Source organism: Cryptomeria japonica, chromosome 10 (genome assembly GCF_030272615.1).
Source record: "Cryptomeria japonica chromosome 10, Sugi_1.0, whole genome shotgun sequence".
NCBI classification, from domain to species: domain Eukaryota; kingdom Viridiplantae; phylum Streptophyta; class Pinopsida; order Cupressales; family Cupressaceae; genus Cryptomeria; species Cryptomeria japonica.
In genome coordinates this window covers 596,212,873-596,238,635 of record NC_081414.1, presented here as the reverse complement: position 1 = coordinate 596,238,635, position 25,763 = coordinate 596,212,873, and positions in this window count along the sequence as shown.

Below are 25,763 nucleotides of genomic sequence, written 5' to 3'. Positions count from 1 at the left end.
AATCTCGTGTTCGGGCTTAATAGCACCATGTTCATCACAAATTACCTTAGTAAACATTTTCATCAATTCTTTAGAACCTAATTCTTCTATATTGCAATGTATGTAAATCCTAGGGTCTTCTGCAAATGCTACACCTTTAGGAATTTTCAAAAATACCCTTACAGAGTCATCTTGCTTAGCAACTTCAAGAATTATTTTAAATACGGGCCTAAGGCATTTCACATTTTCCACAACGGTAGGTTTCCGAATAAACTCGGGAGCAGAAGAAGAAGCCATTGAAAAATACCTTTTACTGCTTGAAAATATTCTGAATGCTTGAAGAAATCACTTCACACCTTTGCCTTGAATGCCTTCACTCTATTTTCGCATTCTTTGTTAATTTGAATGCTCGGTGAGTCGAAAATTAGGGAAATCAGCTGATTTATAATAACATTTCTCTCACCAACCACATTAAATTCTCGTTGATTAAGTGAAAACTTAACACATCTGCAAGTAAGGAAGAAATCTATCTTCTCATCATCGACTGAGGGTAATTTGCATGATTTTCAACTTGCTGCAATACCCCCAAAGGGTTACCTCTTAGTTGGATGAAGAATCTCCTACTGATGGAGGATTACTTTGTTCTACCAATATAGAGAAAGTTTCATCAACTATCTGATCTCTCTTTTTAATCCATTGTTTTAAAAATTCTTGCTTTAGCTCATCTACATTTTCTTTGCCTTTCAAACTGGATCCTTTATTGTTTTCTGGTGACGTCTTGATTCTACAAAATTTAGCAATATGTCTAATTTTGTTACAAGCGTAACAAGTCACATTATTCCTCTGATTAGCCTTTCCATATCCTATGTCGGTTTGTGTTCTGCATTGATTAGATAAGTGTCCATATCTTCCACAAACATAACATTTCACATTCATTCTGTAATTTTATGAATTATGACTGACTTTGTTGCATTTGGAACATTGACCGGTGGGTGCATTAATATTTTGATTGTTTCTAAATCTATGTTGATTTTCTCTATGACCATATTTGTTGCAATTGAAACATTTGCCATTAAACTTATAAGCATTAGGTTGTCTTACCGGTTTGTTTTGATCTAGATTGTTTGTAGTACCAGAACTTTCTCCAACTTCAAATCCAAGTCCATTTGTATCTCCATTAGGTTTCTATCTTTTCAGCATGTCATCAAGCTCCTTTGAACTTTTCTTGAATTTATCTTTGTGTTGATTTGCAGTAGCCAACTTATTTTCCAGAATTCCCTTTTGTCTCATAAGCTTAGTTTTATCATGTTGCATGTGAATCAGATCCGTCTTCAACATATCATTTTCATGACTAAGTCTTAAATTTTCATTTCCAACATCATTGAGTCTCCTAGTCAAGTCTTCTTCATTCTTCTTCTTGTCTTCAATATCTTTGCATAACCTCATAGTCATATCTTGCATTTCATTCTTCATATTACTGTTTTCCTGTCTCAACTTGTTTGCAAGTTCTCTAAGAGTTTCTTTTTCATCATGATCTTTCTGCATCTTCTCATGAAGTTCTTTTCTTTTATTTTGTGCTATAGCAAAGTTCTCCTGAAGTCCTTTAATGAATTCCTATGTAGTCCTTAGATCATTTTTAATTTTGATATTCTTCAATTTCTCTACATCATAATCTACAAGAGCTTCTTCCACTTGTTTTCTTAAGTTCTCCATTTGTAGTAGTGTCAAAATATTCCTCAAGCTATTAGGATTTTTAAAATAGAGGACCAGGCTCTGATACCAATTGTTAGAATCAATGACAGTCCCAAAGACATTGAGAGGGGGGGGATGAATCAGTGTCTAACTAGTTAGTAGAATATTTAAACTTATTAAGAGCTTTGTATGTCAAAATAGTGTACCAATAAATAAGAATTAATGCAACAAATAAGAATAACATAGACAACATAGAGAACACACCATAACATAAGATATTTAATGAGGAAACCCAGTGTGGGAAAAACCTTGGTGGGATTTGTGACCCACAATATTCACTCACTGGCCAATGAATAAATATTACTTACAATGAGGGGCCTGCACATGCAGGAAGGCTAGTAGCCTAGAGCTCAATGCTCAACTATGAAACATAAGTCTCATTGACTTACAAAATGGATTATCAAAATCCAATACAATGTACTTCAAAATCAACATCAACTATGCCAAGTTCAGTACCGGTTTAAGTTCAGTCTATAACCAAAACCTTTGTTGTCAACCATATCACCTTATACAAAATATTATCCATATCCTCTCTCTCTCTCATATATCATCTCTATCAAAATGACCTATAAGATTTCATACATATATATGAGTGTTTTACAACATTCTATGTCAGATTTTACAAAATATAATTACAATATAAAACAATAAACAAAATTTTATTCCATGTCGGCTTGAGTGCCAGTATGCATTATTGTTGCTGCCGGTGAAGTGCCTACTGATGAATGTAGAAGTCTATTGCTGGTTTTGGTAATTGCCGGTGGGTTGACTGATGATTGCCAGTTGGATCCCAGTTGGTTGCCATCAATGACAACATCAACTATTCTCATAAGAGTGTAGAATTCCAATAGAATGGTGACAAGAACACGTTTAATTTTACTTGAAGAATTTGATGGTGGAGTAGTGAGATTCGACAACAATTCACCATGTATGGTAAAAGGTAAAGGTTCTATTTATTTAGATGGAAAAAGTAATGCTGATGATGTATATTGGGTTGAAGGATTGAAGCATAACTTGTTGAGTGTTGGTGAGCTGAATGATAAAGGTTATCATCTTGAGTTTAAGAGTGGAGTGTGCATGATTTTAGGATGCAAAGGAGAATTGATTATTACCAATAAATAGACAAAAGGTAAGTTATTTCTACAAAAGTTGAGGATAGTTGGTTATGGCATAGAAGATTTTGTCATGTGAATTTTGATAATTTGGTTAAGGTCAGAAAGTCAAGTATGGTTAGAGGTATGCCTCAATTAGTCAAACTAGACAATGTGATTTGTAAAGAGTGTCAGTTGGGTAAGATGACTACTTCCTCTTTCAAGAGAAAATCATTTTCTTCTGAAAATATTTTAGATTTGGCGCACATTGATTTATGTGGTCCTATGAGGACTAGGAGTTTTTATGGTGATAAATATTTCATGATATTTACTGATGATCATTCAAGAATGATGTGGGTTATATTTTTGAAGGAGAAGTCAGATGCTTTCATCAATTTTAAGGCATTCAAAGCCTTAGTGGAGAAAGAAACTGGTAAGAACCTCAAGTGTCTGAGATCTAACTGGGGTGGAGAATTCACATCAACTGAATTTGTAAAATATTGTGATGAGAATAGAATCAAGAGACAAATGTATGAACTAAGGACACCACAACAAAATGCAATTGTAGAAAGGAGAAACTAGACCATAGTTGAATCTGCTAGAACAATGTTGATACAAGGAGATGTACCTAAAATATTTTAGAGAGAAACATTTAGCACCGTAGTATACACAATGAACTGGGTATTGGTCAATAAAGGTAGTGAAAAAACTCCCTATGAATTATGGTATGGTCGTACTCCTAATGTTAGTTATTTCAAAGTCTTTGGCAATAGGTGTTACATAAAGAGAGATGAGTATACCAGAAAGTTTGATCCTAAGAGTGATGAAGCAACTTTCTTTGGTTGTTCAACTAAGAGAAAAGAATTCAAGTGCTTTAACAAAAGAATCAAGAAGATTGTAGAAAGGGTTAATGTGAAAGTTGATGAGTATTTTGATAAATCTGATGATACCAGCAAGTCTGATTTAGTCGAGGAATGGAAGCTAGTGCTTATTGAACCAAAAGTTCAAAATGATGCAAAGCAAAATAATATGGAGGATATTGCTCAACTAGTAGATGAAGAAGATGAAGATGAAGAACAAGAAGAGACCTCTATACTAGAACCAATTATACTTATATATGTAAAGTTGAATTACTCAGTAGATCAGATAACTGGAGATAGGAATGTTGGAGTACAAACAAGAAGAATGATCAGAGAAAGTGCTTGTCTGATTTCCATGGTTGAACTGAAGACAATGAGAGAATTTCTTAAGGATGATGATTGGATAAAGGCTATGAATGAAGAGCTTGATCAAATAGAGAAGAACAACACTTGGTCACTTTTCCCCAGACTAGTTGATAAAAATGTGATTGGTACTAAGTGGGTGTTTAGAAACAAATTGAATGAAGATGGTTAAGTGGTTAGGAACAAGGCTAGACTAGTTTGCAAAGGATATGCACAAGAAGAAGGGTGAGGATTATGGAGAAACCTTTGCACCGGTTGATAGACTTGAAGCAGTTAGAATGTTACTTGCATTTACTGCATTCAAGGGATTCAAGGTTTACTAGATGGATGTGAAGTCTACATTTTTGAATGGAATTCTAGAAGAAGAGGTTTATATAGAACAATTGGATGGGTTTGCATTGACTGAAGACAAGGATATGGTATGCAAACTGCATAAAGCTTTATATGGATTAAAGCAAGCTTTGAGGAAATGTTATAAAATAATCCATTCACACTTGATAAAGATTGGATTTCAGAGAACCAATGAGGACAACAACATTTACTTGAAGACTGAAGGAGAAAAGTTATTAATTACATAAGTATTTGTTGATGATATCACATTTGAAGGAAATTATGATGTGAGTTTATCTTTTGCAAAAGAAATGAAAAAGGAATTTGAAATGTCTCTGATAGGAGAAATCAAATTTTTCATTGGTTTGCACGTCCAACAGATGAAAGGAGGCATCTTTATTAGTCAGTCTAAATATGTGAAAGAGGTATTGAAAACCTTTGGAATGGAAGACTGTAAACTAGTTGGAACTCCTATGATTACTGGTTGCAGATTATCCAAGGAAGATGATTCAAATCTAGTGAATAAAACTGAGTATAGATCCATGATTGGGAAACTACACTATGTTGTTCATAGTAGACTAGACATTTCTCATGTAGTTGGTATAGTGGCAAGATTTCAGAATAATCCTAAAGATACTCATATGATTATAGTGAAGAGAATTTCTAGGTATCTTAGATGAACTATTGATTATGGATTATGGTATCCATACAAAGGCAACTTCTCTTTGAAGGTATTCACAGATGCTGATTGGGCAGGTAATGTAGATGACCGAAAGAGCACAACCTATGCCACATTGTTTCTAGGAGGAAGATTGGTATCTTGGACTAGTAAGAAACAAAGTTGTATTTCTCTATCTACAGTAGAAGTAGATTATGTGGCTGCATCCATGAATTGTACAAAATCTATATGGATGAGACATGTATTGGAGGGATTCAAGGAGACTATAACAAAACCGATGATCATATATTGTGATAATACAAGTGCTATAAGGTTTTCAAAGAGCTCGGTATTGCATGCTAGAACAAAGCATATTGAACTAAAGCATCATTTTCTAGGAGAGAGAGTGCAAGAAAAGACAGTCAGGATGGAGCACATGTCAAGCAAGGTGAAGTAGTCACCAATGAGTAGGGACCTCAAAGAGATCAATCTGGACCGATCAACAAGAGTAAACACAACAAAAACACAAAGATATGATGGAGGTTGTTGGTCCTCACAACTAGAATGGTAACTAGGTAATAAAACACAATTATGAGATTGAATATCCTTAAATAGCTAAATTTTCCTATGGCAAAGGTTCATTTAGTTATCAACCAGGGACGTAAACTTGAAATGGGCTAGCACTGTCTGTGCACCAAGTTCATATTGCAACCATCCTATATTACTGTAGGAAAGGAAATTCTTATTGAAGTAAACATATAGAATCTCAAATGAACTAATACTTTAATCTTACAACTGGAAATTACCTTAAACAACTACTATTAAATGACAAAGTTCTGGCGGGCAGCAGGAACTACTCTGCTGATGTGGCTGCAGGAACAGACATAGGAACTACTTCCTATGGCTATAGGAATAGACAACCATAGAAACAACTGCTACAAAAGTATAAAACTAACTGAAACATACAAAGGATTACTCACCAAGTGGGCCCCCTTGAGTGAGTATCTCAAGAACTTCAAATTACAATTATCTAATTATTCAAAATTGTATTGATATCTTTATTTCATCTTGACTGGAAAATACATAAACAATACCAGAAGACTATGTATTACAAGATACTTTGGTTGCTCTCTGCTATCCTCGAGAGGAGAGAGATCCCTTTATTTATAGGAAAACTTATAACAAACTTCTAATTGATTGACCACATTCCTATGAAATAGGTGAACATGATTTATTTACAAGAGAAGAAGTCAGTGTAGGACAACAGAACAACATTTGTCCTGCAGCTGAGAAAATATAGCATGACTAGCCTCCTAGATCTAAGCTCCACTAAGAACAGTTATAAATGTTCATAAATTAATCTGCTGAAGAACCAGTCAAGTGGTTTTCATCATTACTTCATTTCTTTGACTGGGTCTGCATTGCAAGTATATATTTGATGATCTTTTGAACTGCCATTTGTCTTTACTTCACCTTTGCTGACTCTACATCATGATATTAATGTGCACAACAAAACATGTGTATATACTAATGCTAACATGATATAATGTAAACCATATTTATAATTATTTTCAGATATTTGCATAGATAGATCATTATATGACATCCTTAAGTATAAGTTAAACCAGTCTCAAAAAAACTTAAAAGGTATAAACTTAAAAGAGTATTATAATCCAAATGTCATCTAATCATAAGACCTAGGCAGGATTATTATATAAAAAATCTATCAAAATAGAGTCATTATTTAGGCTCATCAGAGGCAATGCAGAATAGATTGTTTTATTTCATGAAAATTGAATACAACCAATCGGTAACAATCGGGTTACAACATAACCGACTCACAGATCTAGTAGAACATATAGAATAGGTCACAACCAGGACCTTGAATCTTAAGATATATCTTCTATGAATAGTCTCGCTACTTAATTCTTTGATTGATTACATTATAGTACACACTTATAATTATATATGTGATACAAAGGACCCAGTCGGCCCAAAAAGGGATCAAAACCCAAAGAACAAGACCTAACGTGTAAATTAACAAGGTCGGCCTCTACCAAGAGATTCCTCTAAAAAATCCAAAGTATGAAGTGTATATCACAGGAAAAGGTCAACCACATGCCAAGGAACATCAGAATCAATTCCCAAGGCTCCGCAAGCTTTAGAAGGGGTTTCGATAGATCACCAAAATAGGTCTAGGCAACCGGTAATAAGAAACTATCAAGGAAACCGACAGCAATAACTTGCTAGAAAATGATCCAAATGTGATGCAGTCTGGAAATAAGAAATATGATCAAGTCTTCAAGTAGAATCCAAATCATTGGATCTAGTGAGCCATAATTGGGACACACAGAGAGAAAAGATGAAACTCCAAACATAAAGCCAAACAAAAAGAAAATGTTTTTGGTTGATGCAAGATTGCTATGAACCACTGATGCTCCTGCATCAGACATCCAGGGTTATTGAAAAAGTGAGCCTCTTACATTGTTGGGGTTAGAGGAAAACCAAGGTGGTCTACCTCTACCTGAGAAATCCAAGATGAATCTTCAACTAGTCTGTCCTTCCACTTCACAAGATACTCCTTATACTGACTGCTCTAGGTACTACGTCCAATCCTACTATCCAAAATCTCTTCAATTTGATCCGAATCCTTCTGAGGCAACTATTTCTCCAAGTCTGCAATACTATCCTCACTGAATTCTGGTTCATGATACTCATAAAGATCTACAATGTTAAACACAGGTGAAATACTCAAACTATAAAGTAACTCCACTTCATATGCATTTATAGAAGTAAAGCTCCTTAAAATCCTGCAAGGTCCAAACTTATTCATTTGCAATTTGTTATAAGTTCCAACTCAGAATCTCTCTTTTCTTAGATATACCACCACTTCATTGCCAACTTCAAATTCCTTATGTCTCCTCTTCTAATCTGTCTTCTTCATATAATTGTTGTTCATGTCTTCCAAATGTTGCTTAACCTGAATATGCAAGGCTGCCATGTGATCTGCAAAGTCTTCTACTTCTGAACTTCTCTAGTCTTCACAGTTGATATCCCTTAATTTTGATATACCTCTAGGATACACTCTGGTAACAATCTCCAAATGTGTTCTTCCGATACTCCTATTCACCAAATTCTTGTAGGAAAACCCTACTTGTGCAAGCATCAAATCCCAACTTTCAGTTTTATCTCCCACTAAACATCTCAACAAATTTACCAAACTTTGGTTAACTACTTTTGTCTATCCATCAATCTATGGATGAAAAGTAGAACTGAACTTCAAATCCATCTTCAACTTTTTCCAAAGTGTTCTAAAAGAAAAGCCAACAAACTTAGTGTCTCTGCCTGAAACTATGCTCTTAGGTAATCGATGCAATCTCACCACTTCCTTGAAAAATAGGTCTGCTACATGCAATGTATCTGATATCTTCTTACAAGGTATGAAATGAGCCATCTTCAAGAATCTATCCACTACCACAAATATAGAATCATTCCCTCTCAATGTTTTAGGCAATCCAAGTACAAAATCCATGCTTATATCCTCCTAAGGTCTTACCGGTACTATCAAAGGTTTATACAATCTCACATTCTTACTACTACCATTTGTAACTTCACAAAATTTGCAACTTTGCACATATTTTTTAACATCCTTATGGGCCAAAAGTACTACTCACTCACCAATGCTACTATTTTGTCAATGCAAAAATGTCTAGCTAGTCCTTCACTATGTTTCTCCCTTATCAGATTCTCCCTCATAGAACTCTTAGGTATGCACAACTAAACTCCTTTGAATAACATCCCATTGAGAATGAAGTAATGCAACCACTTACTTCTATCTACCATAACCGGTTCTATACATTCTTTCCAAGGTTCTATAAAAGTCGGGTCATCATCACACAAGGTCTTCAAATCTTCAAATCCTAATACTGTCACTCTCATCTTTGTCAGCAAATTCCTTCTCCCACTCAATGCATTAGCAACTTTGTTATATTTCCCACTTCTATGCTTCAACACAAATGTGTAACTCTTCAAGAATTCTACCCATCTCATATGTCTCCGATTCAACTTACTCTAATTGATCAAATAGTGCAAAGATTGATGATCTGTATACAACAAAAATTCCTTAGGAAACAAGTAATGTCTCCACTTCTTTAGGCCTTGAACTATGGCATAAAACTCCTGATCATACACTAAATATCTCCTCTGAGCATCATTCAATTTCTCATTGAAATAAGCTACTGATCTTTGTTCCTGACTCAAGACTGCTCCTATTGCTATTCCACTTGCATCACAATCCACTTGAAATACTTTATTGAAATCCAATAAAGACAACATAGGTTGCTCAGTCACTTTCTGCTTCAACAGTTCAAAACCTTTGTTTTCTCTGGTGGTCCACTTGAATTCCTTTTGATCTCCTCTCATGGTCTCACTCATAGGGTTACAAACTGAACTTAAATTTCTGATAAACTTCCGGTAAAAACTAGCCAATCCATTAAATGATCTTACCTCTCCAATGCTTTCTAGTGTAGGCCACTCAAAAATTGCTTTCACTTTCTCAAGGTCCATCTTCAAACCATCCTCAGATATCACAAATCCCAAATAGTCTAACTCATCCTTCATGAATGTACACTTCTTAATATTTATCAACAACTTCTCTTTTCTCAACCTATGCAAGACTTGTCTCAACTGCAACAAATGCTCCTATTTTGTCTTATTGAAAATTAGAATGTCATCCAAATACATAATAACAAACTTACCCAAGAATTTCTTCAATACCTCATTCATCAACCTCATTAAAGTACTCTTTGCATTAGTTAACCCAAAAGGCATCACCAACCATTCATAGACTCCTTCATTTTTCTTAAATGTTGTCTTCCACTAATCTCCTTCTTTGATCCCAATCTGATGATATCCACTCTTCAAATCTATCTTTGTAAAGTACTTCACTCCACTCAAATAGTCCATTATGTCATCCATCCTAGGCAAAGGAAATAGGTATTTCACTATGATCTTGTTTATTGCTCTGGAATCAATACACATTCTCCACTCTCCATTCTTATTAGGTGCTAATACTGCACAAGGGCTCAAACTTTTCTTGATCAAACCTTTCTTCAATAGCTCATACACTTGTCTATTCAACTCTTCATTCTCTACCGGTGTCAATTGGTGTGCAAATTCGTTAGGCAAACTAGCTCCAACAACCAAGTCCATGCAATGACTAATACTTCTCACAGGTGGCAATCCATCAAATACATATTCTGAAATGATGTCTTCATATTTTGTCAGCAATTCTTTTGTTTCTTTTGGTTGTTCTCCTTTCGGTTCCGGTTTCTCAGTCTTCTTAGGAATTAAGGGAAAACACACATTCTCATGTCTCAATCCATCCAAGAATTTCCTTCCATCTACCAAATAGATTTTAGCATTCATACAAACTTCATTCTTCAAAGGTTCCTCCAAAGGCAACAAGGTTTTCTTCATACCATTGGCCACAATTGTGTATGTATTCTTCCTCCCATCATGTACTGCTTGTCTATCAAACTACCAAGGTCTACCCAACAAAAGATGACAAATATCCATAGGCATAATATCACACAAGACTTCATCATGATAATTCCCAATTTTTAATTTCACCAAACATTGCTCACTTACTAACAACTTATGTTCATCCTGAATCCATGCCATCTGATAAGGCTTAGGGTGTTTCAGTCTCTCCAAATTCAACTTATTAACCATTTCTTATGAAACAAGATTATCTGAACTACCACTATCAATAACAACTTTACAACACTCTCTGGATACCTTACATTTGGTCTTGAACAAATTCTTCCTCTACAAGGGTTGTTCATCTCCTCCAGTATGACACAAAGCTCTCCTCATCATCAATAGTTCTCCATCTTCTAGTTTGTTGTCTAATCTAGTAGGGTTATCTTCCACCACTAATTATCTTCTGGTATTCTCTATCTTCTTAAACTCTAATGAACAATGTCCTTCTCCTCCACACTTATATCAAGTTTCTCTAAATTTTCTTTTGTCTTGTCTTCAAAAATTCTCATTCTGGTAGCCATCTGGTTCTCCCCTCCGGTAGAAATTTCTATCATCTTTTCGATATGAATTAACTTCTTTATTCACTTCCTTGTGCTTGTTCTGATCTGTATAGTTTCCTCTTCATTTGATATATCCTCTTCCTAAAAATCTTCCTCCGGTAAACCTTCCACCTCTATCTCTCTGCCTTTGCTCATGTCTTTTGTTTAGCTTCTCTTCCGGCTTTAGGGCATACTGGTAAGCCTCTTCAACACTGTTGAATTTGATCAAATTGAGTTCATCTTGCATAGACATCTGCAATCGATTCAAATATCTTACAACTTGTTCAAATTCATCATCAACACTGGATGGATTTGATGTTTAACTTATAAAATGCTTCGGTGTACTCCTTCACACTAGATTCCTTCTGTCTCAAATTCTGCAACTTCCGAAATAGATTCACTTGATAATCAGCTGGCATAAACTTTGATTTCAACTTAGTAATCATACAATCCCATGTCTTAATCTTCTCTTTACCTCTTCTTTATCTATCAACTTGCAAATTCTCCCACCAAAGAGATGCATGACCTTTTAACTGGCTACAAGCATATTTCACCTTCCTCTCTTTTGAATTGTTTTCAAAATCAAAATACTTCTCCATCTCTGAGATCCAATCCATTAGTTCATCCGAATCCAACTTCCCATCGTATTCCACTAGAATAAAATGAGGTTTAGTATTCACCCTACTGAAAACCCTCAAAAACCTTTCCTCACCTAGATCAACCACTAGTGGGTTTTCTTGTTCTGCTGGGGCTTCTTCTACTTCATCTTCGCTTACATCTTCAATATGTTGGCCTCTTCTTTGGGCTGTCTCCATGGCTTCCAACTGGGTTGCTATATCTCGCAACATCTCCATCACAACAAGATCTACATTCCCACAAGCTCCACCATTCCCAGCTCCTCTTCGTGCCACCGTTCACACCAGTCCTCTACAGCTGCAGGTCAGATATGCAATCCGCCACCCTACAAGAAAAAATTTAGGACAGGAAACCTCCAGAAAGAAAATTCACTATGATACCATTTCAAGTAGTCATTGGTGAGGAGGGACCTCAAAGAGATCAATCCAGACCAGTCAGTAAGAGTAAACACAATAGAAAGACAAAGATATGATGGAGGCAATGCAAAACAGATTGTTTTATTTCATGAAAGTTGATTACAACAAACCAGTAACAATCGGGTTACAGCATAACCAGATCACAGGCTCGGTAGAACATATAGAATAGGTCACAATCAGGACCTTCAATCTTAAGATCTATCTTCTATGCACAGTTTCGCTACTTGATTCTTTGATTGATTACATTCTAATGCGCATACAATTATATATGTGATCTAAAGAATCTAGTCAACCCAAAAAGGGATCGAAACCTGAAGAACAAGACCTAACGTGTAAAATTAACAAGGTCATCCTCTGCCAAGAGATTCCTCTGGAAAATCCAAAGAATGGAGTTTAGATCATGATAAAAAGTTGGCCACATGCCAATGAACATCAGAATCAAAGCCCAAGGCTCTGCAATCTTTGGAAGGAGTTCTGGCAGATCACCAAAATAACTCTAGGCAACCGATAACAAGAAATATCAAGTCGTAACAGGCAACTGTCAAGGAATCCGATAGTGATAACTTGTCAGAAAATGATCCAAATGCGATGCGGTCAAGAATAAGAAAGATGATCAAGTCTTCAAGTATAATCCAACTCCATAGGATCTGGTAAGACAAAACTAGGACACACAGAAAGAAAAGCTGAAACTGCAAACAAAAAGAAAAATAGAAAGAAAATGTTTTTGGTTGATGCAAGATTGCTATGAACTGGGGATGCTCCTACATCACAAGGAGTAGTTGGAAGATATATTCACTAAGCCATTGCCTAAGGCTACCTTTGAATATCTTAGAGGAAATCTAGGGGCTATACCCCTACCAAAGGTCAACTAAGATGTTGTTGAAGCATCAATCCAGTGGACTAATTGAAAATATTTCACTATGGATTAATGAGAAGTGGGCTACTCCTCAAGGGGAGCAGGTGAGATGAAGGAAACAAGAGAAATAGAAGATGAATTTGACACTTTTCACCTTTGGCATTGTCGTAAAATGGGGAGAAGAAAATTAAAGGGAGAAGAACAATGATATAGGGAGAAGTAAAGAAAAGAAGGAGAAGAGCAGTGAAGATCTAGTGCAGCAGTCATAACTATTAGAGTGTTATCTATGGTGAGCATTTAGTTTTGCATAATGAGTCTTCTGGTGTTGCCATATTTTCTTGGTGTTTCCATCAATACCAAAGGGGGAGATTATTGGTATTGAACATAATTGGTGATGAGATGAGAAGATGACTGGTAAAGTTATTGTTGGCATAACCGGTAAAGTTGGTAAAGTTGATGGAGATTGTTGGCTAGATGATGATGATATAATTGTAAGTTGTTTGATGACTTTATTTGTGTTGTCATTGATGGAAACCACGTTTGTTGAGTCATCTAAGTCATCTATGCCTACCGGTAAATCTTGACCGGTAGAAGAATGTGCTAGACAACAAAACTGATAAACCGGTTTACTGCAAGGTAAGCATGAACAATGTGATGATCAAGATACCGATATGGACGATTGGTGAAAAGTTAGATGTTGTGGTGTGAAATATATGATTTTGAAATTGGCATGAGTTTGTGATTGCAACCACATCAGCATATTTAATATATTGAGTGAGTTATGATTGATTATCATAAACTCTGTGAAGAAGAATTTATACCAATAACAGATCTTTTGATCGGTAATGATTTATGGTTTGGCGATGAATCTTATCATGTTCATAACTTAGTGATGACATGTCAAAAATCATGTGTGATGATAAGATTGTGTTTGAGCATGTACATAGATCAAATTTCTTGGGAAGCAGCAAAGTGCTTAGCAAAATGTGACAAGGGTTTGGCTACTTATCAAGTTGATGTGCGGTGATCAGTCAATGGTGGAAATTGTCTTGAAATTTGTTGTAATGATTTGTAATGTATTTTGGAAGATTGTTTTTCTGTGCTTATTAAAAATTCATTGAGTTTTGAATGTGGTTAGGGTTATGAAATTGACCTAGTTGAAAGTGTATATAGGTTGAGTTTGAGAAGAGATTTTGTGTCAGTTATTTGAGAAGAAGAGTGTGTCAAACCAGATCGAAGAGTCTGCATGTTTGTAGTAGACGAGTTGAAAAGTATCTTTACTAGCAAGCAAGGAAGTGTTGTGATGAGATCATTTGCGCTATTGTTCCATAACAGTTACAACAGTTTGAAATCCCTTAACCAGGTAGATCCTAATAGGTCTTATTTGTAAATCCCTTCACTAGGTTGCTCATTAGCTTGAGTTTAAAATCCTCTAACAAGGTTACTCTTAATTGGGCTAAGGTAAAATCCCTTCATCGGGTGACTCCTAACAGGGTCTTCTCTTAACCGGGCATATTGTAAAGCTCCTAACCAGGATAGGCCTTTTACCGGGTGCATGTTGAAAGAGTGCAAGTATATTGTGGGAGCTAATTCCCACCGTGGTTTTTCCCATTTGGGTTTCCATGTGAAAAATCTCTTTGTTCATGTGGTGATGCATTGTTGATGTGTGGATTTGATATCATTCCTTTGTTTGTATAATGATGAACACTAGAATGAATGGTTTGATAATTTTTCTAACCAGTATGTTTGGGTAGTTATTGGTACTGGTTTTTGAAGTGTTTTGAAAATATTGCAGATTTGTTTAACTACTGATTCACCCCCCTCTTAGTAGCTACCAAATCCTCAGAATAACACCTAATCCTTAGAGACAAGAATAAAATCATAAAGAAGAATAATAATTTTAATGTTATCTTTTCTTTGATACAAGTGTATGAATCCTTCTCCTTCCTCAAGATCCACCTCAATAGGAGCAACAAAAGTAGATTTGAGTGCCACTCTTAAAATCCACCATGAAAGGATGAAAAGAGTTATAACTAAACAAAGGGAAATAATAGAACCCTTATAGAACCACCCAACTTCTCTTGTAAAAAATGTCTTCACCTCAATAAAAGACAACTCCACCTCAAAAGGAGGACCCTCTCCACCTTAATAAGAGAAACAAGGGTAGGATCCAATAAAGAGAAAAATTAAATCCTCTTACAATAGCTCCAAATCTTAGAAACAAGAAAATCTTAAATATCCATCAACCTAATAATGACACCTAAAAGATATTTTGCTTAGAGAGCACTCCACCTCAATAGGAGTATCCTAAGAAAGAACCATTTAAAACCCACCCATGTCTACCACTAACCAAAAATAAAATTCTATAATTGGACTTAAAGAAATAGGGACAATTATTATAGACAAAGAAAAAATAATAGAAATCCGCACCACAACTCAAGGACAACCACATGTCCAAAAAATAGAAGAAATCCCTAGCTAACAAAGGGGAAAACAAAAACATCATAACAAAAATAGAGACAAGGTGCAACTAAATCCAGGATAACAACAACAAAAATATCTCCTCGACTCATGTAGACATAAGCATACTTAGCATCATCAACCTTGGCCAAAGTAACAAGACAACAAACCAAAACATCTCTACTATCATGCAAAGCCAAGATCAAGGAAACTAGAGAAGACTAAGTAGAAACACCCCTATCACCAATAGAGATCCCCTCATCATTAGAAACCCAAGATCCACCTATACCAAATACCAAGATAGAGATGAAGATCAAACTAGCAACAAAGTTCAAAATAAAGTGGACAACTAGAAATCCAGAATAGGTACTAGACATAGAAGAGGTCAATATAATCCTTGTAGCACCAAGATAAATGGAAAATAAGAGAAAATCCAATATTGTATCCTTCAAAGCATAAATTACCAAGCCATAGGAAGAAAAAAACCCACTCAAGGCATGAAATAGATAGGTATTTAAAACACAACTGTTGGAATGTTGGCATAATTCATGGAGATGATGGTGTATCGATAAAGGACTATTGTTGATAATATATTGAAGGACTGTTGGTGATGATATATTAAAGGATTGTTGGTGATGATATATTGATGGACTATTGATGATGATATAATTATGATATGATACTTGATGATCAATTATTTGTGTTGTCATTGATGGAAACTATATTTTTCCATGTTTGTTTATGCTTGGTATGTCATCTAAGTCTACTAGTTAAGTCTAACCAGTAATGGATTGAATTGAATTGAGTTGGAAAGCAAAAATGCCAAGTTCTAGTGAATCGGTAAGTAGGAACAAAGAAGCAGATGGTTGTGGAAGTAATTTGTGTTGAGTCAGGTGTTGCGATTTGGAATGTGTGCTTATGACATCATAATGAGTCTATGATATGAACCACATCATGTTTGGAAAATTGAAAGTCATGTTTGTAATTGACTATTATATAATCAACTAGGGTTTGAGAACTGGTAACAAGATCTTTTGACTGGTAATGTTTTATGGTTTGGTGGCGATTCTTTTCATGTTCATAATGTTAGGTCCCGGAGACAACTGAGAGGGGGGGTGTGTGAATCAGTTGACTAATAAATTCAAACCAAAAACAACTTAACCAACTTAATGCTTAATACCGGTAAACTAGTTAAGTATGTCGGTAGACAGTTTTAACAGTTAATTGCTATACCAGTAAAGATTAATGCATGAAACATAAACATAAAGTCATCCATAACACATGACACCAATATTTGTACATGGAAACCCTGTAAGGGGAAAAACCACGGTGGGAAACCTTACCCACAATCAGATGATACTACTGTAGATAGTAAGTGTACATAAATGGGGTCTGTACATGTAGAAAGGCCAACAGCCTAGAGCTCACTGCTCAATCACAAAATGGGAGTCACACTGACTACAGTTGGATGGTTAAATCCAATAAGAATGTACAGCACAAAATAGCATCTTCATATGCTGGATTCAGTATCGATGCAATGCTGATATGCTTTCACAAAAACCTAACTTCACCTTCAAATGATGTCTGCATGTATTGCACTGCTTAATCTCGCATATACCTTCACACAATTCTTTTTCTGCATTCCACACTTGATCTTACAAATAAGATCTTACCTTTATACCATAACCTAAGACCAATTTTAGTAGCTCGGCTCTACAAGATATTATAATAAAAATATTTTACAAATAATATAATATCCAATGCAATAACCGATTGAACATGTCGTATTTGTAGATAGGAATCTGGAAATCATCAAAGCAATATAAACATTAAACTAGCTCAATCACAAAACTAGATTGCAATGATAACAAAACCTACAAACATTTAATAGAGATATGGAAATAAAACATTTGATTCAAACGCAAACCATCACAAATGCGGATGTCTCCTCCATGATTCTCCATTGTCATTCTTTCTCCTTCAAATTGCTTTGTTTTGTGGATCTCACCTTCAAGTGCATAAGCATAGTGTGAAAGCAAGATTGACAAGATGGTAGCGCAAGAATACTAGAAGCATGATTGATTCGGGGATTCAAAAATGTGATCAATTGGGCTCTTTGATTGAAGAAATTCATCCAATTTATAGACAAATTGGAGAGATGACAAGATTAGCATGAAGAGATTTGAAAGGAAATTTCAAATCAAGAATGACAAATATGACAAATTATGACAAATTGACACTTTCTATGCGAGATTGATTGATTGACAAGTTATGACAAAATTATGATAAGGTTGCTATGCAAAATTGATTGATTGACAAATTATGACAAATTGACAAATTTGCTATGTCATTCCCATGAAATTAGGAGAAATATTAGAGAAAATAGAAAATTAGATGAATTAGAAATTAGGAAATTAGAAAATTGATGAAAATTAGAAAATTAGGAATTAGGAGAAATTAGTAAATTGGAAAATTAGGTAAATTAATTAATAATTTTTCATTCATTAATTAATTCACAAAAAGAGGGAGGAATTAGTTAGCCAATTAAATAAACATTTAATTGTGACAAGAAAACTTAGGATAAATAAATAAATTATTTAACCTAGAGGGAAAATGACAAACAAGGTTAAATGAATAAATCATAAAACCCTAGAAGATGAATTAGAAATGCAAGGACGACAATTAGGTCTTGATGTAGGATCGATTTGATCATGATTCTGACTTGATAAAAGACCAAATCTGATAAATGATTTGATTGATAAATGCGCCAATTGATGAGGAACAATGACTAATTGATCCAAATTGACATGATTGCGAAGGACGACGATCGATGACAAATTGATCGCAAAATGACAACGATTGATGACAAATCAAACGCAAAATGACGAGATTGAAAATAACAATGATCGATGACAAATCGATCACTAGATGACAAGATTGAAAATGACAATGATCGATGATAGATCGATCACCAGATGACAAGATTAAAAAGAGGACAAAACCCTAATTAGGATTGACGATGTCCAAAATGATGACAAATGAACAAGCACATTGATGCGAAAAGATAAGATCGACCAAAATCATGACTGAAGATTGTTATCAAAAAGACCAAATTTGAAAGTGAGACAAATGAAGAATGAAGAAGAAGGACTCGATGCTCGCAAATGATAAAGTCCAAGTGCGTAACATAGAAGAAATGTTAATGCGACACAAAAACCATAAAATAAGGCAATGTGCAAATGTTAAAGTATGACTCCACAAGCGTTGACCATTTTTAGATGTCTATAGTATTAATGCATTTACAACAATAATTAATCATCTCCATAGTGTGCCATGCTGATCTAGAAAAGATAAACCTGCTGGTGTAACCTTGGACCTATTTGCCAGTAAAAGAAAATAAGAAAATATGAATATACCAATGATTAATTCATTAAGATAAGATGTCCATACAATGTCTTTGATATTACCAAGTGTCTTCCATATCATTTCAAGTCTCGGTGATCATTATATCCTCCCGGTGAACCATATACCAATAACTGTGCAATAGTTACTTGCTTGCCGGTGAATGTTGTTGGATCTCCAAAGTGCTAGTGTTTTAGTAGGTGTTGACATCAATGACAAAACTATACCAAAATACCAACAATCTACCCCTTTGGCATTGATGGAAACACAAGATGGAAAAACCATCAAAGTGCCAAAACAGACATGCCAAAAACCAACAATCTCCAAAAAGATCATAACCAGAATATAGAGAGTAATAGTCTCTCCTAAACAACAATCTCTCCCCCTGGGAGCAACACGTGTTATCCAAAGTTTCCATCCAATCTCTCCAAAAGATAATGTGTTTTTCCATATATCTCTCCCCCTTTGACATCAAATGCCAAAGTTATAACAAAGCCAAGTTCTTACCAATCAATTCAGTATACCAACTACTCCCCCTGAGAAGTAGCTTCCTCATCAAAGACTGGAGTAAAAGATCTATCTTTTAATTCTGCTAGTTGATGACAATCATCAACTATCTAATTCTCTACCGGTGGTGGTATGACTCCAAGCTAATCTCTAGGATATTCAAAAGTCTCCTTAGGCAAATGTTTTGTGAATTCACATAAACCAGTTTTATCTCCTTTTCTTCAACTTTTTCCCTTAGAAAATTCAGTTTGATAGAAACATGTTTTGTTTTAGAATGTAGTACTGGATTCTTAGATATATCAATTGCTGCAGTGTTATCACAATATATGGTAATAGGTTCCTTGCATTTTACCTTTATGTCTTTCAACATTTGCTTAAGCCATAGTACCTGTGTACAGTTAGTTGCTACTGCAACATATTCTAATTCTGTTGTTGATAAAGATGTACAACTCTATTTTTTACTCAACCAAGAAACTAGTTTGTTTCCAAGAAAGAATTCTCCACCGGTGGTTCTTTTTCTATCATCCACATCTCCTACCCAATTTGCATTTGTGTATGCACATAATTTAAAGTTTTCATCTCTAGGATACCATAATCCAAGATTTCTAGTGCCTTGTAAGTACGAGAAAATCCTTTTTACTGTTGATTCATGATTTTCTCTAGGATTACTTTGAAATCTAGAAATAATGCATACTGCATTTATAATATCAGGTCTGGTTTGTGTTAAATACAGTAAACCTCCTATCATAGATTTGTATCTAGTTGGATTAACAGGTGTAGATTCATCCCTTTGAGATAATTTGTCATTTGTAGTCATAGGTGTGCTTACCGGTTTAGAGTTCTCCATCCCAAATTTCTTTAGTAACTCTTTCAAGTATTTGGATTGACTCAAGAATATACCTTTATTAGTCTGTGAAATCTACAATCCTAAAAAGAATTTTATTTCTCCAATCATAGACATTTCAAATTCTTGCTACATTTTAGTAGAAAATTCCTTACATAAACCATCTTCTCCTCCAAAGATTATATCATCAACGAATACTTCTATAATCAAGATGTCATCATTAGTTATTTTGTAATATAAATTGTTGTCTGCATTTCCTTTAGTAAAACCAATCTTTAAAAGATACTTATCCAATCTTGCATACCAAGCTCTTGGAGCTTGTTTTAATCCATATAGAGCTTTCCTTAACCTACAAACCATATCATTATCATCTATCAAAGAAAATCCATTAGGTTGTTCAATATATACTTCCTCTTCAAGATCTCCATTCAGAAATAAATATTTAATATCCATTTGATAAACTTTGTAGTTCTTGTGTGCTGCAAAAGCCAAGAATAATCTGATTGCCTCAATTCTAGCTACCGATGCAAAGGTTTCATTGTAATCAACTCCTTCTTTCTGAGAATATCCCTTACATATTGGTCTTGCTTTATTTCTAACAACCTTACCATCTTCATTAAGTTTGTTTCTAAATACCCATTTGGTTCCAATTACATTTTTATCTTTAGGCCGGGGAACTAATGTCCAAGTGTTATTTTTCTCAAATTTTTCTAATTCTTCTTCCATAGCTTTAATCCAAAATTTATATTCACATGCCTCATTAATAGATGATGGTTCTATTTGAGAAATAAGACATACCTCTTCATTTGCCAATCTTCCTCTTGTCATAATTCCTTTAAATTTATTTCTAATTATCTGATATTCAAAATGATTCAATCTTACATACCGGGGTGTCTTTGTTTGCTATTCTTCAATTATTGTGGAATCCTCAGATGTTATCGGGGTAACTGGATCTTCATTTTGTACCAGTGGATTTGGTGTAGGTTCATTTGTCACAATTTCTATTGCTAGTTCAGAGTCTATATATCTTGAAATTCCTCTGAATTGTTCATCAATTTTTACATTTGTACTCTTAACAATTTTCTACAATCTCTTGTTAAAACATCTATATGCCTTGCTCTTAGATGAATAACCAAGAAATATTCCTTCATCACTTCTAAGATAATTTGCCAATATACTCATCTCTTCTAATATAACATTTACTTCCAAAAATTCTAAAATATTTAAGAGTAGCAGTATTACCAAACCATAGTTCATGAGGGGTCTTACCGGTTTCACCTTTGATGTGAACTTTGCTGAATGTATAGACCATTGTGCTGACTGCTTCTCTCCAATACACATGTGGTAAATTTTCTTCTGATAACATACTTCTTTCTGCATCCAAGCTAGTTCTATTTTTCCTTTCAACAACTCTATTCTGTTGTGGTGTCCAAGGTGCTGATAGTTGTCTTCTGATTCCATTCACTTCACAGAATGTATTAAAGTCCTTAGATGTGAATTCTCCTCCTTGATCTGATCTTAAGCATTTTATTTTCTTACCAGTTTCATTTTCAACCATTGCTTTGAATAGTTTGAACTTTCCGAGTGCTTTTGATTTTTCTTTGAGAAAAGTAACCCAACACATTCTAGAATAGTCATCAATGATTAGCATGAAATATCTATCACCTTGTAAGCTTTTAGTTCTAGCTGGACCACATAAATCAGTGTGAATCAAATCAAGAGCATTATTGGATTTTTTTGGAATACTTTTGAAACTAGCTCTAACTTGTTTTCCAAATTGACATTCCTTACATATTGTATTCTGAGGTTTGACAATTTTAGGTAGATCTCTAAGTGCCTTAGTAGTACTGATCTTTACCATGCAATCAAAGTTTACATGACAGAGTCTCTTATGCCATAACCAACTTTCATCTATATGTGAAATCAAGCATGTCTTTTCACTGTTATTCAAATGAAAGATATTACCTCTAGTTTGATTACCGGTTGCAATTTCCAAACTAGTTCTATTCATGATTTTGCATTTTCCATTTTTAAATTGTAACTGAAATCCTTTCTCAACTAATTGACCAACACTTAATAGATTATTCTTTAATCCTTCAACATAGTAAACATTGTCAGTGTTATGCTTACCATCAAGAGATATTGTACCCTTACCTTTGATTGAACAGGCTTTGTCATCTCCAAATCTTACTAAACCTGCATTGTATTCTTGAAAGTTCAAGAATTTACCTTTGTCTCCTGTCATATGATGTGAGCATACTGAGTCAATGATCTATTCATCCTTTACTTCAACTTTGGCTACTAGGGCTTGTTCTACCGGTTGAACAGTAGGTGCCGGTTGATCTTCTGTTATAGCAACAAAAACCCATCCATTGTCTATTGGATCCTCATCAGAATCATTAGTCACACCTTCATCAGCAATGTAACAAGATTTGTCTTTGTTCTTCTTAAATTTGTATCTCTGATATTCAGGATTAGGCTTGTATTTCCTTCTAGCTTCTTCTCTTAGTCTAGCATGTCTATCAGGGCATCTCAAAGCCATATGACCAATCTTATTGCAGTTAAAATATTTAAAGGGTGCTTTACCTTCATACTTACTTCCAATTGGACCTTTAGGCATTTTCCTTGCAAATAGTGCTTCAAGTTCTTCAAGTTCTTCATTTTCTTTCCTGCTTTCTTCAAGTTCTCTTGCATAAAAGGCTTTCCAATCAAATTTGTCAAATGATGGAGCAGATGATGTTGATGCTTTAAAGGCTAAATCTATCTTTATAGTAGCAACAAGACCAAATTCTTCAATTTCAAAAGCTGAAAGTTTTCCAATCAATGTATCCCTATTTACTGATGTATTAGGCATTGTTCTCAACTCATTTATAGCAGTAACCTTCATTTTATATGCCGGTGGCAATCCTCTTAAAATTTTTGAAACAATTTCATCCTCACTTAAGGTTCCTCCACAACATTTAATACCCAAAATAATTTCATTTACTCTTTCCATAAAAACAAAAATCCTTTCATCTTCTTCCATTTTCAGATGTTCATACCTGACCCGGAAGCTTTCAAGTTTTGCAATTTTGACTATGGAATCTCCTTCTTTCAGTGTTTCCAAATGATCCCAAATAGCTTTAGTAGTAGACCTATCTGATAATCCCATGATTTGTTGATTTGATAATGCACTCAAAAGTGCTTCTCTTGCTTTGCAATCATTTTCCTCATCTTTAGCCAAGGTAGTTGGATAGGGCTGACCAGGTACATCAGTAGTGTAAACTTTCTTTGTAACTTCCTAGACATCTTTACCAATGCAATTTAGATGTGTCTCCATTCTGATCTTCCATATGCCATAGTTGGTTCCATCAAGTTTAGGACTCTCCTTCCTAAAATAATTAGTAGACATTGGATCTCCTCAAGTTGTTAAACTTCTGCAAAAGAGGACTAAGCTCTGATACCAATTGTTAGGTCCCGGAGACAACTGAGAGGGGGGGGGGGGTGAATCAGTTGTCTAATAAATTCAAACCAAAAACAACTTAACCAACTTAATGCTTAATACTGGTAAACCAGTTAAGTATGTTGGTAGATAGTTTTAATAGTTAATTGCTATACCGGTAAAGATTAATGAATGAAACATAAACACAAAGTCATCCATAAAACATGACACCAATATTTGTACATGGAAACCTTGTAAGGGGAAAAACCACGATAGGAAACCTTACCCACAATCAGATGATACTACTGCAGATATTAAGTGTACATAAATGGGGTCTGCACATGTAGAAAGGCCAATGGCCTAGAGCTCACTACTCAATCACAAAATGGGAGTCACACTGACTACAATTGGATGGTTAAATCCAATAAGAATGTACTGCACAAAATAGCATCTTCATATGCTGGATTTAGTACCGGTGTAATGCTGATATGCTTTCACAAAAACCTAACTTCACCTTCAAATGATGTCTGCGTGTATTGCACTGCTTAATCTCGCATATACCTCCACACAATTCTTTTTCCGCATTCCACACTTGATCTTACAAATAAGATCTTACCTTTATACCATAACCTAAGACCAATTTTAGTAGGTCGGCTCTACAAGATATTACAATAAAAACATTTTACAAATAATATAATATCCGATGCAATAACCGATTGAACATGTTGACTTAATGCATTTACAATAATAATTAATCATCTCCATAGCGTGCCATGTTGATCTCGAAAAGATAAACCTATCGGTGTAACCCTAGGTAACCCTGGACCTATTTGCCGGTAAAAGCAAATAAGCAAATATGAATATACCAATGATTAACTCATTAAGATAAGATGTCCATACGATGTCTTCGATATTACCAAGTGTCTTCCATATCATTTCAAGTGTCGGTGATCATTATATCCTATAGGTGAACCATATACTAGTAACTATGCAATAGTTACTTGCTTGCCGATGAATGCTGCTGGATCTCCAAAGTGCTAGTGTTTTAGTAGGTGTTGACATCAATGACAAAACTATACTAAAATACCAACACATAAGTTGACGATTATAGGTCAGAATCTATGTGAAGAGATAAGATGTTATTTTGGCATGTACAAGGATAGAATTTCTTGGGAAGCAACAAAGTGCTTAGTAGAATGTGTTAAGGGTTTGACAACTTATCAGATCGATGTGTGGTGAATAGTTGTGATCATTCAACGGTTGTAATTGTCTTGTAATTTGTTGTAATGATTTGTATGATGATCTATAATGATTTGTAATGATCTGATATGATCTATGATTTAGATTCATTGTAATTTAGGGTTATGTAACTAACCTAATTGTAAAGTCTATTTAGGTCAAGTTTTCGAAGGTTTATTGTGTCGGTGATCAGAGAAGTGTGTGTGTGTCGAACCAGATTGAGGTGTCTACATGAGAGAAGCAAATTGGAGTTGACAAGGATCTATAATAGAAATCTATGAATTGTTGTGTCTAGATCATTTATATAGTTGTTTCCTAATAGTTACAATAGCATTAGGATCCCTTAACCGAGTAGGTCCTAATAGGTCTGATCTTGTAAATCCCTTCACTGGGTGGCTCAATAATTTGGGTTAAATACTATAGCGAGGTTACTCCTACCAGGGTAAACCTCCTAACAGAGCTAAGTTGTAATATCCCTTGATCGTGTGACTCCTAATAGGGTCTGCTCTTAACCAGGCATTTTTGTAAATCTCCTAACTGGCCTAGGCTCCTAATTGGGTGCATTTTGAAAGAGTGCATATTTTGTGGGTACCAATTCCCACCGTGGTTTTTCCCATTTGGGTTTCCACGTGGAAAAATCTTGTGTTCATATTGTGGATGGATTTTTGAGTTATGCATTTGATGTCCTTACTATATTTTCTTAATGATGAACACTTAAGTTGCTACCGGTAATGTTTTGGCAAATTTGATTTGGAGATTGTTTAATTAGCTACTGGTACTCATTATGAACTGTTTTGTGAAGTATTTTGCAGATTGGTGAAAAGTTTTAGTTTATTGCTTATTATTGGCTCACCCCCCTCCCCCGC